The 20,501-nt window shown below is 42.1% G+C and overlaps 2 long non-coding RNA genes across 2 annotated transcripts in view; both read right to left on the reverse strand.

Moving 5' to 3' along the window:
* The window catches only part of LOC118915107 (uncharacterized), a 63,620-nt gene extending 49,679 nt beyond the window's left edge, over nt 1-13,941 (reverse strand). Inside the window, exon 1 of the long non-coding RNA XR_005025937.2 lies at nt 13,617-13,941. This is a non-coding gene — a long non-coding RNA (uncharacterized LOC118915107). The remainder of the gene's footprint in view (nt 1-13,616) is intronic.
* Nucleotides 13,942-17,766: 3,825 nt separating this feature from the next.
* LOC130683147 (uncharacterized) lies at nt 17,767-20,202 on the reverse strand. The gene is made up of 3 exons (XR_008996757.1): nt 20,018-20,202; nt 18,600-18,680; nt 17,767-17,977 (listed from the first exon to the last, which is right to left on the reverse strand). It is a non-coding gene; the product is annotated as an uncharacterized LOC130683147 (long non-coding RNA).
* Between the last annotated feature and the right edge of the window lie 299 nt (nt 20,203-20,501).

Consider the following 20,501-nt stretch of genomic DNA (forward strand, 5'->3'; position numbering starts at 1 on the left):
CTGAGATATTAGAGGATCAAAAAGGTAACTGACTTTATGAACCCTTTAAGGGGACTCTTCCTGAAGAAATTCTTTATCTCGCTCCTCATCCACCACAGTAACCCTATGAGCCCTTTTTTGTTCCCAGCTCCCTCAACCCTGCCTCTCACATACTTGCAGAAAGCAAGGGTTTCTGGGGGTTTTGAAGCTCTAGAAAGCTGCTTTGAGATTCTTTGCAAAATGTTTTGTAACTCCCAAGTGTAAATGGATCACCAGCACATTTCTCACTTTTAACTTAAGAAAGATTCAAGATATTGCACAATTGTTGAGACCATAAAGTATCATATAATCTGTCAGGTTTCTATGTAAACTTAATGTCTCATCATTTTATGGTGGGAAAGCGAGGCTTAGAGAGATTAAGTAACTTGCCCAGGTCATGGAGTAAAGCAGGTTCTCTCTAAGCTCATGACTGGACCTCTGGCCTTCATCCCTAAGGACCTCATCCAGTCTGTGGTCTTGCATTCCACCTATTCCACTTTCCACATTGCTCACTCTCCAGTTCTCAGTGATTTTTCCAAAATGTGAATCATAGTGTGTCATCTTCCTACTTGAAAAAGCTCAAAGGTTCCCTAGTGCCTCTCCATAACCTTCCCATTGCTCACACGGTGACCTGGCTACTCCATCCCTCACTGGACACATCTTCCTCCCCCCTGCCCCTTGCTCAGCACTCTCCGGTGACACTGACCTTCTCCCCATTACTCACACATACCCTCTTCCAACCAAATGTTTTTTCTCCATAATATTGATCAGTACCAGAAAGTACCTTTTGTGTTTATTCTCAGTACAGCTCACTCAAATAGAAGTTCCTTGAGGACAAAGACTCTACTCATGATCTAAGAATAGTGTGTAGCACAGAGAAGAAAGTCACTCTCCACTGGCAGGTTTCCCACCTGGGATGGTCTGTATATGCTGTCCAGTCTGCTGGAACTCTTCCTCATCTTTGTTTGGCTAACTGCCATTCATCCTTCCGATTTCTTCTTAAATGCCACCTTTTTTGGAGACCTTATCTGGCTCCTCCTGCCTAGGCAGCTCCTGTTTTACATCCTCAGATCACCCCTTATCTAACAGTTCTTATTAAAATCGGTAACTAGGGATGAGTGATGGCCTATGATTGGCATGTGATTCCTCCAGTAGAAAGAGAGCACCCCAAGAAAGGAAATATGTCTGCTGTATCCCATGGAGAACTTCCTGGGACTATCAATGGGCTGGAATATAGTAGACGTTCAATAAACATGGAAATGAATAAAGAATGAATAAGAGAATGAGATTAGAGGAGGCATGTTCATTAAGTAGTGTGGAGACTGCCTCCCCATACCTTAAATCTTAAACTGCAGTCGTTAGAGTGGAGACTGTCAGGAAGGATAGTTTTCAGAAGGACAAAAGTCAGGTTTTCTACAAAGTAGCAAGAGGAAGGGCGAAGGAGACCAAGTGAACGAAGATGGTGTGGCGTGGGTATGACAGCCACCTGTGCCAGCCTCTGTAGGATCTCCCCAGGTGGAAAAGAGACCAAAGCAGAAGGCCAGAAGCAAAAGATAAAGGACATAGAAGAGATGGAAAGGTGTGTCACACTGGAGAATCACGGAAGGAGAACAGGTCCAAGTTGGAGAGAAGAGGTGGATAGGACAGAAAGGAATGAAAGGCTCTTTGTTTCAAAATCTATTAAAAGATGGTGTTTCATTAGAGTAGAGTAGAGCCTTAAAGGCTTCATAGCCCGAACACACTCAACTCATGGCAACTAAATTGTCAGACTGCTGTTTCTATTGGAATTTTCCAACCACTTGAGAAACCTCTGAAGTTTGCTTCAAGTGTGCTGCCTGCTGCTGTGGTCTGACAGAGATGGCTGCTTGTCTTTTTGGTGTGCATCCCTCCTTCTTCCCTGATAACAGTAATGCTCTAGCTAACAATATCACACTTCCTAGGCTCCTTTGTGGAGGAGCGGTCAGCCACATGTAAGGCAAAGCATTTAGGTGGAAATCCCCAGGAAGCTATGTAAACATGAACTGAATCAAGCAGGAGGTGGGATCTGTTGCTCTTCCTTACCCCTTCCTCATTCTTTCTGACTGGTGTGATGAATGGTTGGAGCTCCAGCTGATGTGATGGACCGTGAGGCAGTCTTGAGAATGGAAACCAGGTGCTAAGGAAGGTTAGGGAGATTAGGAGTCTGAACCTCTGTTATCCTTGGAGTCACTTTATCTACCTTGGATTTCATTTATTTGCATTGAAATGAAAACATTACATATTGGTTCATTGTTTGAGGGTTTTTCATATATGCAGCCATACTTGATTTGAATTGATGCATGGAGGGAAATAAAATTTTGCTCACATCTTACTCTCAATGCAAAATCACTTTCAGAGCAATGACAGAGGACAGATAGTGGTACCAAAGAGATTTGCTTGTTGTTTGACCTTCGGGAGAGGTGTCTATCATCCCCATGCTTCTGTTTTTTCCTCTGTGAATTATAGTTAATAATTCCTTTGCTGGGCTTTTGTAAGGATTAGGTCAAAGTATAGAATGTGACTTGTACAAATTAGTAACTCAATAGTTATTGTAATTATACGAAACTTCATTTTCTGGAAATAAATGGATGTTTGTTTACTTATTTTGTCAATATTTTAAAAACTTATTCTGATGCAGAACAGACAAAATTACAATCAGTATTATTATGGCAAATAAGGCTGATTGACCTAGGCCAGACATTTTGGGTGATGCCATTGGCAGTTGGTAGACTGGGAAGAAACAAATAGCCAAAACCTAATTTTTATATCTTAATACAAATTCATGTTTGCAAACAACTATAAAACTACAGGTGTTGCTCTGTCCCCACATTTGTCACTTCTACCTGCTGTTGCTCCTGTTTATCTCCCAACTCCATTAATTACAGCTTCCTTTGATGTTCACTTTAACCTGTGGTTTCACAACCTTGGTGTCACTGATGTTTTGGAAGCTGATAACTCTGTTGGAGGGGTGTCCTGTGCATTATAGGATGTCAGCAGCACCCCTGGCCTCTGCCCACTAGACGCCAGTAGCACCTTCCCACTAAATGACGGCAATAAAATACGTCTACAGACATGGCCAAATATTCATGGGGGTGTGGGGGAGGACAAAACCGCCCCCATTGAAAATCAGCACAATGAGAATTAAACTGCCCAAAGACGATGTTTGCACTGGGGTGCAAGCTTTGCCCTGAAGTTAAACTTTTACTGAGGACCAGCTCGAACTCTCGGGTTGCTTAGCTGTATAAGGACAGTTCTTCCCCCACAGCCTCTACAGGGTGCTTTCTTTTTTTTTTACATGTATCCCTATGCTTATTACAGCAGAATTCACAATAACCCAGATATGGAAGCAACATAAGTGTCCACAGACAGATGAATGGATAAAGAAGAGGTGGTAGATACATACAATAGAATATTACTCAGGCATAAAAAAGAATGAAATCTTGCTATGTGCAACAACATGGATGGACCTGGAGAGCATTATGCTAAATGAAATAGGTCACAAAGAGAAAGACTAATGCCATATGATTTCACTTATATGTGGAATCTCAAAAACAAAACAAATGAACAAAGCAAAAGAGAAACAGACTCAGAGGTACAGAAAACAAACTGTTAATTATGAACTTGGTTACCAGAGCAGGAAGGAGCTAGAAGGTAGGTGAAACAGGTGATGGGAATTCAGAGGTACAAACTTCCAGTCATAAAACAAGTAAGTCATGGGGATGCAATGCACAACACATAAGGAATATAGTTAGTAATACTGTAGTACTTCTGGATGATAACAGATGGTGACTAGATCTATCATGGAGATCATATGTAAAAATATCAAATCACTAAGAATACTGTGCATCAACTATACTTCAATTAAACAAAATAAATCAGAGACAATCCTTGCCTATGGCAAGCACAATGAGTTTCCTCTCCTATAACCACTGGCCCTTCTGCCCCACAGTCTCCCCATATTTAAAAAGGAAAAAGAAAAGAAGAAGAAAGAACAGAAGAGAAAAGAAAAAACAAAGAACCGAACCCCGTTCTGTTTAGGCTTCAATGTGCTCAGCTCCAAGAGACAAATCGTGATTTTGCTGAGTGAATCCTGATAATTTTTATCACAGGGTGCCTCTCTTGAGCCTACTGACTTTTGGCATAGAGTGAATCTTAGACCACCGTCTTTGAACATGAGCTACAAACCGCCATACAACCTGACCAGCCTCACCGTGTGCACTCTCCTCCTTACCTTCAGCTACCTGCCAGCCACAGGCACATGCTTTCAGCTCCTGGACAGTGCCAAGCTCATCTCCTTCCCCAGGACTACACACGCCCTGCCCTGCTCCTACCTTCCTCCTTTCCTGTGCTCACTCTTACGTTCCCATACACTCCTCTAGAAGACCACAAGACTCCCCAGTGCAGAATCTCATGGTACCCCATACTTCCATTTTGTAGCACTTCTTATAAGTGGAATTAGTGCCTTGAGGACTGTTTGCTAAAATCCACTTAGCCCTGCTCAATTTTGAACCTTGCTATAGGCAGGGGCCATGTCTGCCTTGGCCTTTGCAGTATCCCCAGCATGTTGCCCATGACATGGTGCGAAGCAGGTGCTTAGTGAATGCTAAATGGTTGAAAAACTAATTTTATGAGAAAAAAATATTAAAGGAAAAACAAATGTCTTGATAGGAGATAAAGAACTTACTATACTTATCACTTTGTCTTTGTAAAGAGTTCCTATGTGTCAAAGACAAAGTTGAGCATCTGCAAAGCTGACAATTACCAATCTTCCTTGCGTCAGCTCCTCCTTTTAGTCACTAAATTGGATTGAAGGGAAAAGCTCAGAGACAGGAACACATCTGCTAGTCCTGGGAATATCACAGCACAAGTTTTGGAAGCTTCTAGAACTGAACTGCTCCTGAAATTCACAATACATTCATTTCGAATGCCCATCATTTGGTTCTCCCTAAATTGGATTGTGCAAAAAGAACTCACTGTTCAGGAGCATTATCTAATACTTGACATTTTCCAAGAGTCCTATTACATTTCATTAATAAGAACATGGACAATCCTTCTAAGAAATTCTCTGAAATTTTTGTTTCAAAACAAAGGTCACAGAACCTCAAGGTTATATCAAGGGAGACTCAAGGTTATATCAAGCCAATAGGATGTTGTATTGGTATTTATTTTAACCAGATTGAGACTGCCTGGAGATTCAATTCAGTTGTAATACTATAAGATTTCATATGAAAACCTAGATTTCCAGCTTTTTATAGAAAATCAGAAGATACAACAATACTGGGACTATCATCCCTCATGGCAACATTTAGCTGGACTGGAATCTAATTGCTGCCATCTAATAGAATTAGCTTTCCAGTTCTACTTAAGCCATTAATAAGCATCTGCGTATTTCCACTTGGCCCTTACACACTTGCAGCTTTACAGCCTTTATTTTCTGCCGTGCTTCATTCTGATCTCTTTGAAATGTACTTATTCCTCACTTATCTCTGGTATTAAACATCAAGCAAGTATGAAATCACATAGGATATAGATACTTCAAATCACAGACATACAAATGAATAATTAGTCTGAACCTCCCAGTCTTTAGACCTGTGTCCTCAGTGTGGTAGTCACTAGTCATATGGGGCTATGTAAATTTAAATTAATTTAATTTAAATCAAGTTAAATTTCAAATTAAACTCCTCAGCCTCAGTAACCACATTTCTAGTGCTCAATAGACCCATGTGGCTAGTGGCTACTATTTTGAGGAGCTTGGGTAGAAATATTCCCCTCATCACAGAAAGTTCTATTGAGCAGGATTGCTCTCACATATTTCTGATACATGGTAAAAGTAGAAGAATATATGGAGTTTCAGAGAATTTGCTCACTGTTATGAGTTGAATTATGTCCCCTCAAGAATTCATAGGTTCAATTCCTAACCCCAGTACCTCAGAATGTGACATTTTTTGGTGACAGGGCCTTTCCAGAGATCATCACGTGTGGTCATTAGGGTGGGCGCTAGTCCAGTATTACTGGTACCTCATTAAACATGTAAATTTGAACACAGAGAGACACATAGAGGGAAGATGATTTGAAGAGAAACAGAGAGAAGATAACCATTCAGGAGCCAGAGAAAGAGGCCTGGAACAGAAACTCAGGAAAAATATGCTGCAGAGCCTTGATTTTGGACTTCCAGCCTTGAGAACTGGGAAACAATGCATTTCTATTCTTTAAGCCACCTAGTCTGTGGTACTTTGTTGCAACAGATTTAGAAAACTAATACACTCATATTTCATTCATTTGTTGACTAAAATAATGGCTGTCAAACACTTGTCACATACTAAAAATGGCAGAGGGCATTTTAAAGAATATCAAGATAATTTTATCTTCCCTCTAAGAGACTTAAAGCCTAGTATGGAGTGATAAAAGCACAATTTAAATGATTATAATTAAAATGGAAAGTGATAAAATCCTTGGAAAGGTCTGGTTGCTCCTTGAAATTATCTAGGGACATTAAGAGGATACCAATTTCCCCATACCTGCTACAAAGGTTCATTACAATGAGGGCTCAGTATTAAGCTTTTAAAAGTAAGAGAGAAACTTATAATTTGCTTTAGTGGACAAAGCAGGAAATAGTAGTGCACCTTCCTCCCCACCCTGATCGCCCATCTCTGGTCACAAGCCATGGGACCCCTCATTGCCTAACAAGTTCCTACACAGTGTATGCAACCGGTGACAGATGCCATGTATAACTCCAGGGGCAAAATCCCAGGGCAAAATGCCTTTCAAACCAAAATCAGTCAAAGGGAGAAATAAAGTGGGAGAAACCCCTTTATTGCTTACAGGCAGTCATCCACTTCTGCTCTTGCAACCCAGCTGCAGATAAAAGGGACCCCACCCAACCCCTCCGATCCAGATATACCCTTGCTTGCCCTTGTAATTATCTATTTATATGGAGATGGACTACTTCTCTCCACCCCTTGGAAACACCTGTTGATATGGAGATACATTAAGGCCAGGTGAGAGATTCTGGAAATATTGCAATTTTACCCACAGTTTACCACTCCAGAAATCTCACCTCACAATCTACTCATTCCCCATCTTCCACAATGGCCTCTATGTGAGAGAACTGGAGCATTGTAACCAGACTAATAACATACAATAGCAACACCAATAAAATCATGATAATCCTCAAGCACGAGGATTCAGGTAGGTTCACAGTATATGCAGTTTAAGTCCATAGCTTGTCTATTCCACAGGTAGTCAGTAGCTGAGCAGGTAGAGAGTTCAAAGCAATCATCCCATGGCCGCTGCATCCAGGGGGCAGGTCCAGGCCACAGGGACTATAGAAGAAAATAACCTTAAGGGTAATAAGATACATGTTTTAATGACACCAGCATAGGCAAATCTTGTCCATCAGGTAGGATGCATGCAAGACAGTGGTCCTGTGATAGGACTGTGGCAGGAATGGGGTCTCATCCTGGTCTAGTCTACCAAACTTTCACCTCCCCTCCCTGTGGGAGTTACAGATGGGTCAATAGATAGGGCTATGGGAGGTATATGCACTGGCCATAAAGATAAAACAAAACTTCCCCATAAGATGTTCTTGCCTCCTGGACATTTTGGGTACACCACTGTGATTTTAGGGGGCAGCTCTGCTGTTACCCCAGTAATACACAGGAGGCCTCAGCAGCTGCAACTGCTGTCTGGCTTTAATTGGTGCCACAGTTCTAACAAGAACATATTGGTTTTCCCATCTAGTTTTTCTTTCACTACACCTGCCTTTATCAAATCAACCCACATCTGGGTCCTTGAGACCTTCATGGGGCCCTTCACACCTCTCCTTTCAGTTGTAGCCCATACTTCCTTCCATGCTCTAATAGTTTCAACCTCCCCCAGACCTGCTAAAGCACGAGTAGCCTCACTTATGGGTTGTCATATGTGGAGGACAAGAATAGTCACCAGGGACCCAAAGAGAGACGGGGAGCTATATGGAACACCAGATATCTCATTCCTACAGTGAACAACTGTTCATCAGGGCCCTGGGGGTCTGTACTACAGATGATATTTTTGATGCCCAGCTCCCATAACACCTGCTGGAGCTCTGCATACATTTTCCAACAAGTGGGTAAATATGGTAAGTCACCCTGATTAGGCCAAACTGCCCTGATGGCTGCTGTCAGCCAATCCAGAAGCCCCCAATTCCCTGAGGTATGAAAGGCACTTTGCAATCACTGCTGGAGGGAAGGGTGGAGTCATCAGAGAAGCCAGCTTACCCCTTTCAGAAGCTGACATAACAATGTTTTCCACCCCCATATCCCAGAGACACAAAAGGCATGTAGGCAGAGGTTCCCACGGCCTCTGCCAAAACTGAATTCTCATGTCCACCAGCTCATCCAGGGTATAGGGGCAGAGCATGGGGTGCTTCACAACCTGGGGAAGGTGCAGCTCCTCCCTCTGAGGAGCCTGTGGTTGTTGTTTTTATTTTCTTAATTACAACTGGGTGGACCTTTAATGCAGAAGAGGCTGGTGCCTCAGGCGGTGGCCTTGGTAACAGATCAGCCCTTGGCTCCTCCTCTTCATCCCCTGCCAGCATCTCCTCCACCGTCTCTGGGGCTGAAGGCACCGACCACGCTTTCTTCCCCTCTCCCGTGGCCTCCTACAATGCAGATTCTCCAGCCGCCTCTTCCCTCATTGCTAACTTACCTTCCAAGAGCATGACCTGTCTTCTCAATAACTGTCTCCCTTTCTTAAGGGCATCCCAAATGTCACCACCCAACTCCTCCAAGATATGCTGAAGTGTGTCTCTCTCTTGCCAAAGTCTCTCTCTCAATAACCCCCTCTCTCTCCTTGATAACCCTTTCCACTATCTCACGAAAAAGGCATTCCACAATCCCGACCACTACACAGCCACTCAGAGCTTCTAAGAAGTCTTCTATCTCACAGAGGCTAATTCCACAGCTCCCAGTGTCTCCACCCTTCCCCAATTCTGGGGAAGGCCCCACCCCTCTAGGAGGTGCTTTATCCTAGACCAATTCCCCACTAGGGGCTCCCCAGTTGGAAGCCCCACAGGGATGCGCCCTCTACAGCTGCAATCACTGGGGCCTCTCCCCACCATCTCTAGGGGCATCCCATCCAAGGGTTGCATCCATGTAGACAGATTTCAGGTTCAGAAGTCCTGCCGACTACTTCCAGATGTAACTCCAGGGGAAAATCCTGGGGAAAAATACTTCTGAAACCAAAATCTGTAAAAGGGAGAAATAAAGTGGGAGAAACCTGTCTATTGCTCACCAGCAGCCATCCACTTCTGCTCTCCCATGTCTCTCGTGACCCAGCTGCAGGAAAAAGGGACCCCACCTAACCCCTCTGATCCAGATATGCCCTTGCTTGCCCTTGTAATTACCTATTGATATGGAGACAGACTACTTCTCTACACCCCTTAGAAACATCTATTGATACAGAGATGCACTAAGGCCAAGTGAGAGATTCTGAAAGTATTGCAATTTTACCCACACCATGTTAGTGATTTCACTCAGTCCACAACCTGGCAGCTAGTGGGTTCACACCAACTGCTAGTCTTAGCAAGACCCAAAAAATTGTATCATCCAGTCAAGTACTACAGAAATCCTGGTTATGACCAAAGCCAAACCTTCTCAGATTCCCTGGCTTCCCAAAACCTTCTGTTGCCAGTAGCAAAAGACTGACGCCCACTGGCCCATCTCCTCCAACATAGTTTCACCAAAATCAGGACCTTACTTTCAGCGCTTACTTCTAAGGCCATCTTTTAAAATTAATATCCTAATCATCATTTCTCAACTATTTGTTTCATTTAGAGAGACGATTCACTTCCTTATTAGAGGGTGGAAGTTTACTCTGACACTCATTTGCTTTTTTCACTAAAATTTCTAGACATAATCACAAATAATACTATCCCTTGCCCAATTAAAGTTCCTGTACCCTATTCAGCCTCTCACTATGGACAGGAACCACGTCAGCTGTGGTCTATGTATACCTCTAGCATGAAGCCCATACAGGAGGCACTCCATGAATCTTGAATGGTTAAAATAATTAATTTTATGAACCAACAAATCTTAATATGAAAAGTTTTTTATTAATAATAAATTATCTTTATAGACTCAAGTTATAAATAAGACTATGCTATTTAAGATGATAGAAAAATGACTTCCTGCCAAAATAGTCATGAAAAGCTTTGTGGAGAAGATGTGTGACTAGAATCTTTAAGGATGAGGGGACTTTATGTATGTGGCATTAGAAGGAACCAATGATACAGAACAGCATAAGCAAAGCCCTGAAGTCAGGAATGCATGAAAGAGAATCATAGTAAATAAAGTTGGAACAGTGAATTGTAGGTCAAATTGGGAAAGAACTTTTAATATTTTTTTCCTGTAAGTAATGAGGAAGTATTAGATTTTGAGAAAGGGATGGATATTTTCAGAACTGTTTTTCAGGAAAATTAGTTTTGGCAGTAATGCTTGAGACTGATTAAAGTGGAGAACAATAAGAAGCATAAAAAAGAAGTATGAGAAAATTTGTTCCCAGACCTCTGTTTAATATTATTTTTTATACAGATGCTATAGTTACTGTGCTATATTGACATATTTATCTGTCAGACTGGAGAAAGCAGACCTTCTCAGTATAAGAACTGTGTTTTTGTGTTTCATGTATTTATTTCCTTTCTGTTTAACATTTTTTAAAGTCTTTAGAAATTCATCCTGTGTTGATGTACGAGAGTTTTGCCCACTCTTCCAATTAAACTAGTGGTGGTGGGAATGTCAATCAAAGAACAGAGGATTGAGTCAGTGTAGCTGGGTGGTTCTCAAGCTTAAATTCACATTTGAATAATACTTAGAGAGATTTTTAAAGCCCTCAATGTCCCCAGCCACACCCCAGATCAATTAAATTGGACTCTCCAATAGTAGAACTCAGGCATCAGTGTTTTCCAAACTCTCTGGTAATTCCAATAGCAACCAAGGTCTAGAATCTTAGTCCAGAATCTCCCTTCTCCCCTGGAAAGTTTCCATCCAGAGATAAACTTCAGAGGTCTCCTTTTTCTTTATAAATGCCATGTTGTTTTTCTTATAGCTGAAAGTATGCTACTTTCATGAGAGAAGAAATGAGGATGTGAATGAAGAAGGTAACAGTGGTAGGAATGACAGAAAATGCTATGGGTGCTCTCACAGAGGAAGAATCACTAGAAAGTTAAATTCTAAGGGTTGAATCCAACAGCATTGAGCATTAGAGCCTGCATCACTGGGTCTAGCAGGGAAGTATTAACAAAAGAGGGAGCAGGATGATCAACAGGCTTTGTAGGGAAAAGATGAACTCAGCATTGAAGAAATTGAGTTAGAGCTGTCAGCAGGACATTAGGAGGAGATGTCACACAGTAATTAGCTAGATATGGATGAAGTTTTGGGAAAAGGCCATGCTGGGGAAATAGATTCAGGAGTCAGCCACACTGAGGTTAGTGGAAGATGTGACACTGGGTGGGCGACTAAGGGGAAGGACCTAGAAACCAAGGACAATCACCCAGCCCCCAAAGGCCAAAGGTCATCCTTCTCTTTCTGTGGTTCTTAGTGCCTTCTGCTGTTTTGGAGCATTTCTCATATCACACTGACCTAATAATATATTGACACAGTTTCCCAGCTCTATACTCAACTTTGTGAAGGGCAAGACCATGAGCAATTAATCTTTACATTCACGAGTGTTGAATCAACATCCAACAACATGGCTGGACAATGAAGATGTAAATGTGAATTAATAGAAACTATGTAGCCCCATGGCAGGAGCCACAGTCATGCAGCATGGCGGCATCCTTGTGTTGACATGACCTATCAGCACCTCGCCCCACATTCTAACCTACCAGCCGTTACTCCAGCCTCCCAGGGGTCAGTGTGACAAATAACATTAAACCAGGGATTTATCCAGCACTTATTAGGCACCTGTTACTGTGCTAGGCAAAACAGGTAGTTTTAAAAAGACAGGGTTTTTGCCTTCAGGGAGCTTCTGATCAGAAAAAGGAAAGAAGTCACCTCCTCTGTGAACCCTCCCCTGATACTGCCAGGCAGACTGAGGTACCTACTCTCTCCTTCACTTTCTTAGGGTTTTCCATGTATTAATACACTAGGTTAACACATTCTCCTCTGATCCTCTGACATATTTCGTTTCTTTATAGCAGACAGAACAATCCCCAAGAGAAAGAATTGCCTTATTCATCTTTCTAGCCCAATGTCTAATAAATCCACACTGAACTGCCTTTGTTTCTCAAAATGCTGCTGTTTCTTCTGCTTCTAGGTATTTGTGTATGCTATTCTTCTACCTAAAATGTTAATCCCCAATTTCATCTGGTGATAGTCTAAAAATGTTTAGCTTAAGTGTCATTTCCTCCAGGAAACCTTCCCAGACCCCAGGTTAATGCTGGGTTATGTGGACCTCCAAAATGATCCCTGGCTCATAGTACTTGCCTATGCCAACCATATTATCATGGCTTGAGTGTTTACACAGCCTCCCCACCCTTTCACATGGTATTACGAACTTCTTTAAGATGAAGATTATGTCTTACATTGTGTCCCCAGAGCCTAAATTTAATACTTGTAATAGATCAAATTCCTATTAGAAGTTGAATGAAAGAGTGTATGAACAAATGAAGGAAACAATGAGGTAGGCATTCAATATCTTACTGAATGAACTGAATGTTTAGATATGTAAAAATTTAAAGATATAACTAGAGAAGAACATATGGTCATTTGTATGTGAATGGTGGCTATACTGTAGGTTCAACAGGAGTCCAGAAATAGGGCTGGTCAATGAAGAGCAATTACAACCAATTGTACACGCATTCCAAATGGCCTCAATTGTTGCTAATAATAATTTAACCTATCTTCTATACTTTTAACATATTTTGCTGTGATCATAATTAACAATATTATTCTTTCCTAAGGCAACACTTAATGAGACTAATGATCAAGTCTTTGAGAGATCAATTAATAGTTATAAGTTAACAAGTTTTCAGAAATTATAAGCTGATTTTTAAAAATATAATGAGCCTGGAAGGTACACACAGTTCTTATAAATGCTCTTGTGAATTCCATTAAGTTCAAAATATGTGATGTATTAATAATACATGTTATAGGTGCTCTGTTTAATTTCAAAATGCTAAGCAAATAAATTCTCAAAAATAAATACAATTTTATCCAGTCATTACCCATCTTGCACTTACTATTGTCAAACTATGGATCAATAATCATAGTATTAATGTGTCAACTAGAAACTTCCTTGTCCATTGCTTCAAGGTCATCTGGAAAACACAGCAGATTGAACCTTGCCTGACCACACATAACTGTGAGGTGGGTGGATGGATGGATGGATGGTTACATAGAGGAGAGAAACCTCTCATTAATAACTCCTATGAATGAGATAATTACCATACGCTTTAGGCATATAAGCTAATTTACTGTCCACTACCATGCCAGATAAATGAATATCGTTATTCACTTGCCGTTGATTAGAATAGTGAGCTAGGAAAAAATTAATTTACTAAAGATCGCTAAACAAGGAAGAAGCTAAACCAGGCTTGAACTCACAATTATCTGACGCCAGAATTTTGGAATATTCTGTGCTGCGGTGCTGTGATGTCTTTCAAGACCAAAAATCAATTGTTGTTGGGATCCGCTCACATTCCCTTACCCTGAACCCTGCTGTCCTTATCAAACAAGTGATAGGGCTGCAGACCCGCCCAGGTCCTGAAACCTCCAATCTGGTCTCACCATTAATCTTTAACCAGCTGAACCAAACAATCTCAGATGGACTGATGACCCGCTCTGTCAAATGACCATGTAAGGGATGACATATCCAAATAATAACTCTCTATGGGGAGAGACTGCTGCTGACCCACTCTTGTCACCAATGAGTTGAGTTAATGTGAAGGTTGAATCCATGTGATTCAGGTTCCTCCCCTAGTCAGTAACTCAGTGGATTCTCCAACTCAGGGCTTAAAAAGCCTAACAGAAGGGTTGACTAAGAGAAATCACCACCTCCCCTCACAGACACACACACACACACAATTATGTACATAATGCTTACACATACCTTAAATACATAAGTATATCCATATATACACATATTATGTAAAATTGTATGAAGTTTTACATAAACTAAAACCCCAATACTTATATGCATATAATTATACTTCAAATACACACCTGGACATTGCATGTATTAAGGACAAAGACTTTAAGCTGTTTGTTTATTTGGTATTTGTGGAGTCTGGAATAAAGTCAGTGCTAAGGAACAGCTATTAAATGAGTAAATGAAGTCTGCTATAGCCTTACCTCTCTCAGCCTTCCTCACTTGGCATTGCTAAAAACTTCAGCAAGGAATTGCTGAGATCATTCCTTTTTGTCTTTATTCTGGGTCCCCTTCCCCTTCTGCTGTTCCCTGATTCTGTCTTCCTCCTTTGATTGGTTTCTTTGCCACACCAGGCTCAGCCTATGTCCACAGATGAGGCATCTCTTGCTCCCATGAGAGCTTATTACAAGACTCCTCAGGCTGCCTGTCTGTAATCATATTGCTTAAAACTGTGCATTCAGTCACTAAGCTCGAAGATCATTTGCCTTAAACTAAACAGACTTTATTTTTGTTGTTCCAGTTCTTACTATTTTTAATTACTCAGCACCCTGGCCTGCGCTACTCTGACAGGTGCCCAGGATATTATCATCCTCCAGTGCTAACAGGTGCTGCCAGTACTTTCTGCATAACAGCTCTTCAGACCTGCTGTGAGTGTCGGTGAACCCACTTTGTGTAGCAAAAAGTGCACTAGACTTGGAGCAGGAAGTTTCAGTATAGATTCCAGGCTCTCCCCATTTTTTAGCTGTGAGACCTCAATCAAATCACTTCACCCATCTAATCTTTAGAAAAGAATTGTTGTGGAATTAAAGAGGAAGGCATGTACAGACAGCCCAAACTCAGAATCTTATAAATAATACATACTCAGTAAATAGTCTGTTATTGTTGTTGTTTGCTTGAGGCTACACAATAAGATTTTGTACATTTCCATGGCTGTAGGCAGAAAAAGAACAACTTCCATACTTAATGTTACTTACAAAATTCTCCTTTTGTGAGAAGACCTTCTCTCTAGAGTCCCTACATGTGTGCCTCAACAAGTCGTCTCTGACACATGGCTGGAATTTAGAACAGTCACTTGCTCCCTTGCTAAGGTGTCTTCTTCTACTGTTACTTGCTTATGTACTGCTTAAAACTACGCCAAAGAATACTCTGTGGGTTACAGGGAGAAATGTCTTCAGTTAATAACAGCAGCAATCAATTTTTTTTATATGACATTGAAATAGACAAGCTTTTTTTTTCTTCTGGTGAAGCTAGTGTAACTGGTTGTAACTAGACTGATGGGCTTGCTCTGCACGGACACAATTAGAAAATATTCTGAAAGGACTGGTGGAAAGAAGAGCATTGCAGGCAAGAGGGGCAGTGAGGAATGAGGGAGTCAGGGTGCTGTGTGAATCATGGACCCTTTGGTCATAGGTGTCAGTTCCATTCTTGTGGCAAAATTGCTGAGAGTACAATTTTTTTTTGGCAAGAACTAAGTTAACAGAAAAATGCCAGTGGATATGTAACTTGCCAGTAAGTGAAACCTCTTTCTGCAGAGCAGGAGACTTGTCATTTTAGTGGAGAGAATTCTTTCTGGGAGGTCATTTTAGATATGCAATAACACTCTGTTGCCATGAAATATTGGACACAGAGGAGGCCCACTGGGAGGAAGGAGCTTCTTATTTTGAATCAGAAGAGCTGAATTCAGATCCTGACTTTGCCACTTTCTTGTTGCATCACTGGGTACAGTTCCTCAGTTTCACCGAGCCTCATGTTTATTGTCAATAAAATGGAGACGGCAATCGCTTCTTTGAAGTTGTTGTAAGGATTACATGGAAACATTTTTGTTTCCATGGAACATATTTATCATTTTCGAAAATATTAGCCCTGTCCTCCAATCCTACACTTGTGTCAATACAATAAAAATCAGGAGACAAAGACAAATCGAGTACATACTAGCAAGAGTTATGCCTCAAAGTTTCTGTATTAAGCAGATGCTGAACACAGGACTTGTCTGAGGCTTAGTGCCTTCACCTGTGATCTGAGGCTAACAACAATCATCTCTTCTGTTCCTACTTCACAGAGTAGTTTTAAGGCTCATATCAGATAATGATGCTTTGGAAAGAAGTAAAGAGCTCCCTGTACTCTTATTTTCACTCCCATTTGGCAGTCCCTGGTAGGTGTCGAGAAAGACCATGTAATCCAACCATCGTGTTTCATATTCATCTTCTTTATTTATGCTCCTCAAAATCTTGAAGTTTCTCAGCCCTGAGGTAACCTAACACAATTCATCAACCGAAGGGTATAACTTCAAGTGCAATTGACAGTTGACTTCTGTGGATGTGTTTAGCTCTAAACAAGACCATTCCGGTTTGGACTGATGAGCAGATAATGAGGCAATCATGGAAAGACCATCCAAATGACGCTGCGGAGCACTTAACACCCATCTCCTCAGCATGCCTGCGGGGAAGGCTGCTTCGTGATTCGTATTCCACAGATGGAAGGAGCGAGGTTCAGAAAGATTTACAGACCCCCTCAAGTCACAGAGTAGTTCAATCGTTGCACTAAGAAAGTTTGTTTGTTACAAAGCCTACGTTTGATCCCTAAAACACACTGCCCCTTGCTCCTGTGGGAGAATAGAAATGATATGAGCATCCAGGTGAAGCATGAAGGAGAGAGCTGCCTGCCAGGTGGGGAGAGAGGAGCAGAGGCTAAAGTACAGGCACAGTCAGGGCAAGGAGCTCCTCTCTGAGGAACGCATGAGGCGGGGCGTAAAACCAGCTCGCAGCAGAGCCCACCTTTCATGGAGCCATGACTTGGTTGGTGTGTTCTATCTGTGTCCCTACAATGATTGTGTCTTGCTTGGTGACAGTTTCATGACCTATTCTAGAACTTTCTGGAGACCCATGGAGCCACCACCTGCCCCATTTCACAGACAAGTTATTACCCTTAGAGAAATAAAATATACAAACCGTGCAGCTGGAGTGATAGGGAGAGTGGAAAGAGTATGAGTTCTCTGAAGAATCCCTTTCAAACCACTCCTTTTGACAGATTTTGACTATGCAAATGGAAGTCCTGCAAGGTAAAGAGATGCACAATTCAAGCTTATTTTCTCATTATGGCTTGTAAACCAAATATCTCCAAGCTACATTAACCAATGGGCTCAAATTTAAACCTAAATTTTGCTGCCCCCGTTGCATTCATTTTGTTAAGTTCATGACATTATCACTACCTTCCGGGGTCCCTCTGCCTTGAGTTTTGGCTCCCTGGGAGTTCCTAAGATGGACTTCCAGCTGTCTAATTCTTCTGGGGAGGCCATTCTCAATGATCGCCTCAGGCCTCCATGCTCCATGTACACACGGCCCTGCTGCTTCCGATCAGACAACGCTGCTCACCCTCTGCTCCAGGCTCCGGGCTCATTTTCTGTCTCTTTTCACATTTATGTTCTCCTTTTCAAAAGGGATCCCACAGCAGCATTGCTCAGATTCTGAGCATGATTTGCCACCAGCGTCTTAAACAGTATAGTCACGGCACTGAAGCCAGCACCAAGGCCCACTCCCCTCCAGCCTTGGGTGGAGTTCCTAAATCCCGCTTACTGGGCTTTGCTACTTATGTATAAGAGACCTTCCCCCAGGAAACCAATAGTTTGTCTTTGAGATTTAGTTTCTTTTGCATTTCCCAGTTACCCTCTCTTCATGACTCTCTGTGACTGAAGTCCAATATGCAAGTTAATGGAGTTCTTTCTCAGAATGCTTCTGACACATACTCACCTGGATTCTTAGGAATAATCACCTGAAGCCACTTGCCAGACAACTATGTATAGAGCTCATCTCCATCCCACCTATAAACAATGGCAAGTCAAAAAGTTACCTATTTTATTTCAGGAAGCCTTTTGAAATTATAATATTTTTTATTTTCCTCAAAATTCATGACTCCCATGAATTATTCCCCATAACACAGTTCTTGCTAATCTTTTCCATCCTAACTTCTACAAACATTAAAGTCCAACAAACATTAGCAAGCATCTGTTTTATGACAATAACTGTATTAGACATCTTCATATATTCTTCCCCATCGAATATTCAGAAAAATTCCATATCATAGGCATTATTATTATTCACATATGCTGTTAAAGACCCTGATACTTAAGAGTTTAAGAAAGTGTCCCAAAGTCATTCAGGTGGTAAGACTTTTGATCTTTATGATTCAAATCCAATGATCTTCAAGGTCAGTCCAGTGGTTTCCATTTAATGAACATATTTAGAAATATTTGGTTTTGCATTTTTCTTTTTAATTTCTAGGGCCTTTTCTTATCAACATATTATAAAATACCAAAGGACACCCCGTCCTTATGTTTGGTCATATATTGGTGCAAAACAGATTACCCCAACACACTGTAGCTTAAAACAATAACCATTTTACTATAGCTTGTAGAGAAAGCCTGGCCTTCGCTACAGGCTTACCTGCCTTGGACATTCCAGTATGGTAATCTGCAGAAGTCAGTCTTCCTACATTATATTTCAGGATTCCCAAAGAGGATGTTTCTAAGAGGCAGGAAGGAAAAGCTGCTAGTTTCCCAAGCAGGGACATCATCACTAACACCATAAGATGTTTTCAAAGCAGTTACAGGGTCTGTCTAGGTTCAAAGGGAGGCGACAGAGATCCCAGCTCTCAAAGGGGGAGTGCCAAAAAAGTATAACCCTTCTTAATGTGCCACAGCTCCTTCCAGATTTGCTAAATGTATATCCCATAAATGTAAGTGGAAAGAGATAATAATTACATTTTAATAGCTACCATTTTTACGGCCTCCAGATGGCCAAGCTTTTTCAAAGGGAGATTTTCTCAACCTTAGCGCTGTTTGGACTGGATGACTCCTTATTGGGGGGAGGGTGCTGTCCTGTATCCTATAGAATGTTGAGCAGCATCTTGACTTCCTCATGCCAGTGGCACAACCCCTAGTTGTGGCCATCAAAAATGTCTCCTAAGATTGCCACATGTCCCCTGGAGGACCAAACGGCCCCCAGCTGAGAACTGCTGCTCTATGCTAAGCACTAAACACTGGTATATAGCATAGTATATCTAAAATCCTCAGTAGGGCATAAGGCGGGCACTATAATCATTTCATTTTATAGATACGTAAACTGAGGCTCAGAGAATTAAATGATTTCCCATGGTCACTCAGTAGAAAAAACCCAGATTTGTCTGACTGCAAAGCCTACCATGCCCTTGATTTCTATTTTCTATTTCAAGATGTCCAAAATCTAGATAGACATCCTGGGCCAAATCACCAGTTTCCTGAAGTCAGAGGCAAAAGTGCCATCACATAGCTCTGGCACCCCGAGGCCCCGCTGATTCAGCAAGGGATCTGCTGTCTCCATCCCTGGGCTGAGCTAGGCCATCAACGGCATGGAAAGCATTGTTCCGCTCAAAATTCACGGGCGCCTCTGTGGCCTGCCCTGTTGCTTGCTTATAGAGGGAAGTCAAGCCTAATTTGGATCCACGCCTGACTCTGGGCTGTGTGCCAGGTTTGGGCACACTAACTGGGCCCACACTCTCTCACCTGGTGTGCAGTCTGTTTCCAGGCACGTTGTCAGCTGCCGCGGCTGCAGGTGCCCTAACAGATGCATGCCCTGCATTCGTCCTCAGTTAGGGCCGCCACTGCTTCTGGGCCACACTTGCCCTTGCCCCCTTCTTCTTTTTGCCAGGTGCCATTATGACTTTTGCCTCCCTGCCCCATTTCCAACAGCCTACTATCCTCACCCACCCTGTCCCCTTCTGAATTTACATCTCTTGGTGGGGAGAGATGCATATGCAGCTGGCATTTAGGAAGTAAAGGGCAGAACAGAGCTGGAGATGCAAACGAGGGAGTGGCTGATTCTACCTGGAAGCATGGGTGACCAGTCAAGGAAGGCTTCACAGAGGAGGCAGACATGTGCAGGTTCTCCAAGGACAAGCAGGAAGAGGATTTTCATGCAGGAGAGGACACTTCAGGGCCTTATGTGAGAAGACAAGAGGTGCTCTTATAGGCGCAGCAGTGTCCTGACCCCAGATATACCAGGGATGACAAGAGGATGAATTTCAAAGTGGAAAGACCAGGGATCGAGGTTGGAGAGCTGTGGTAAAGGAATGAGCAGGGCTTTCAGGAAAGGCAGTTAAAGTTGGATTTGTACTTCACAGGCGTTACTCTGTATCTCTGAGCAGTACGGTTTAGAGGGAGACAAAACTGAATGCAAAGGATGGGTAGCAACTCGGTAGGAATTTGTTCAGTTTAATCATTCAGCAAATATTAATTTAGCACCTCCCCTTTCTGCCAGACACTCAGCTAGACAGCCATACTGGAGTGGCGACAAGCCGCACACTGTCCC

The sequence above is a fragment of the Manis pentadactyla genome, chromosome 3 (assembly GCF_030020395.1).
Source record: "Manis pentadactyla isolate mManPen7 chromosome 3, mManPen7.hap1, whole genome shotgun sequence".
Lineage (NCBI taxonomy): Eukaryota > Metazoa > Chordata > Mammalia > Pholidota > Manidae > Manis > Manis pentadactyla.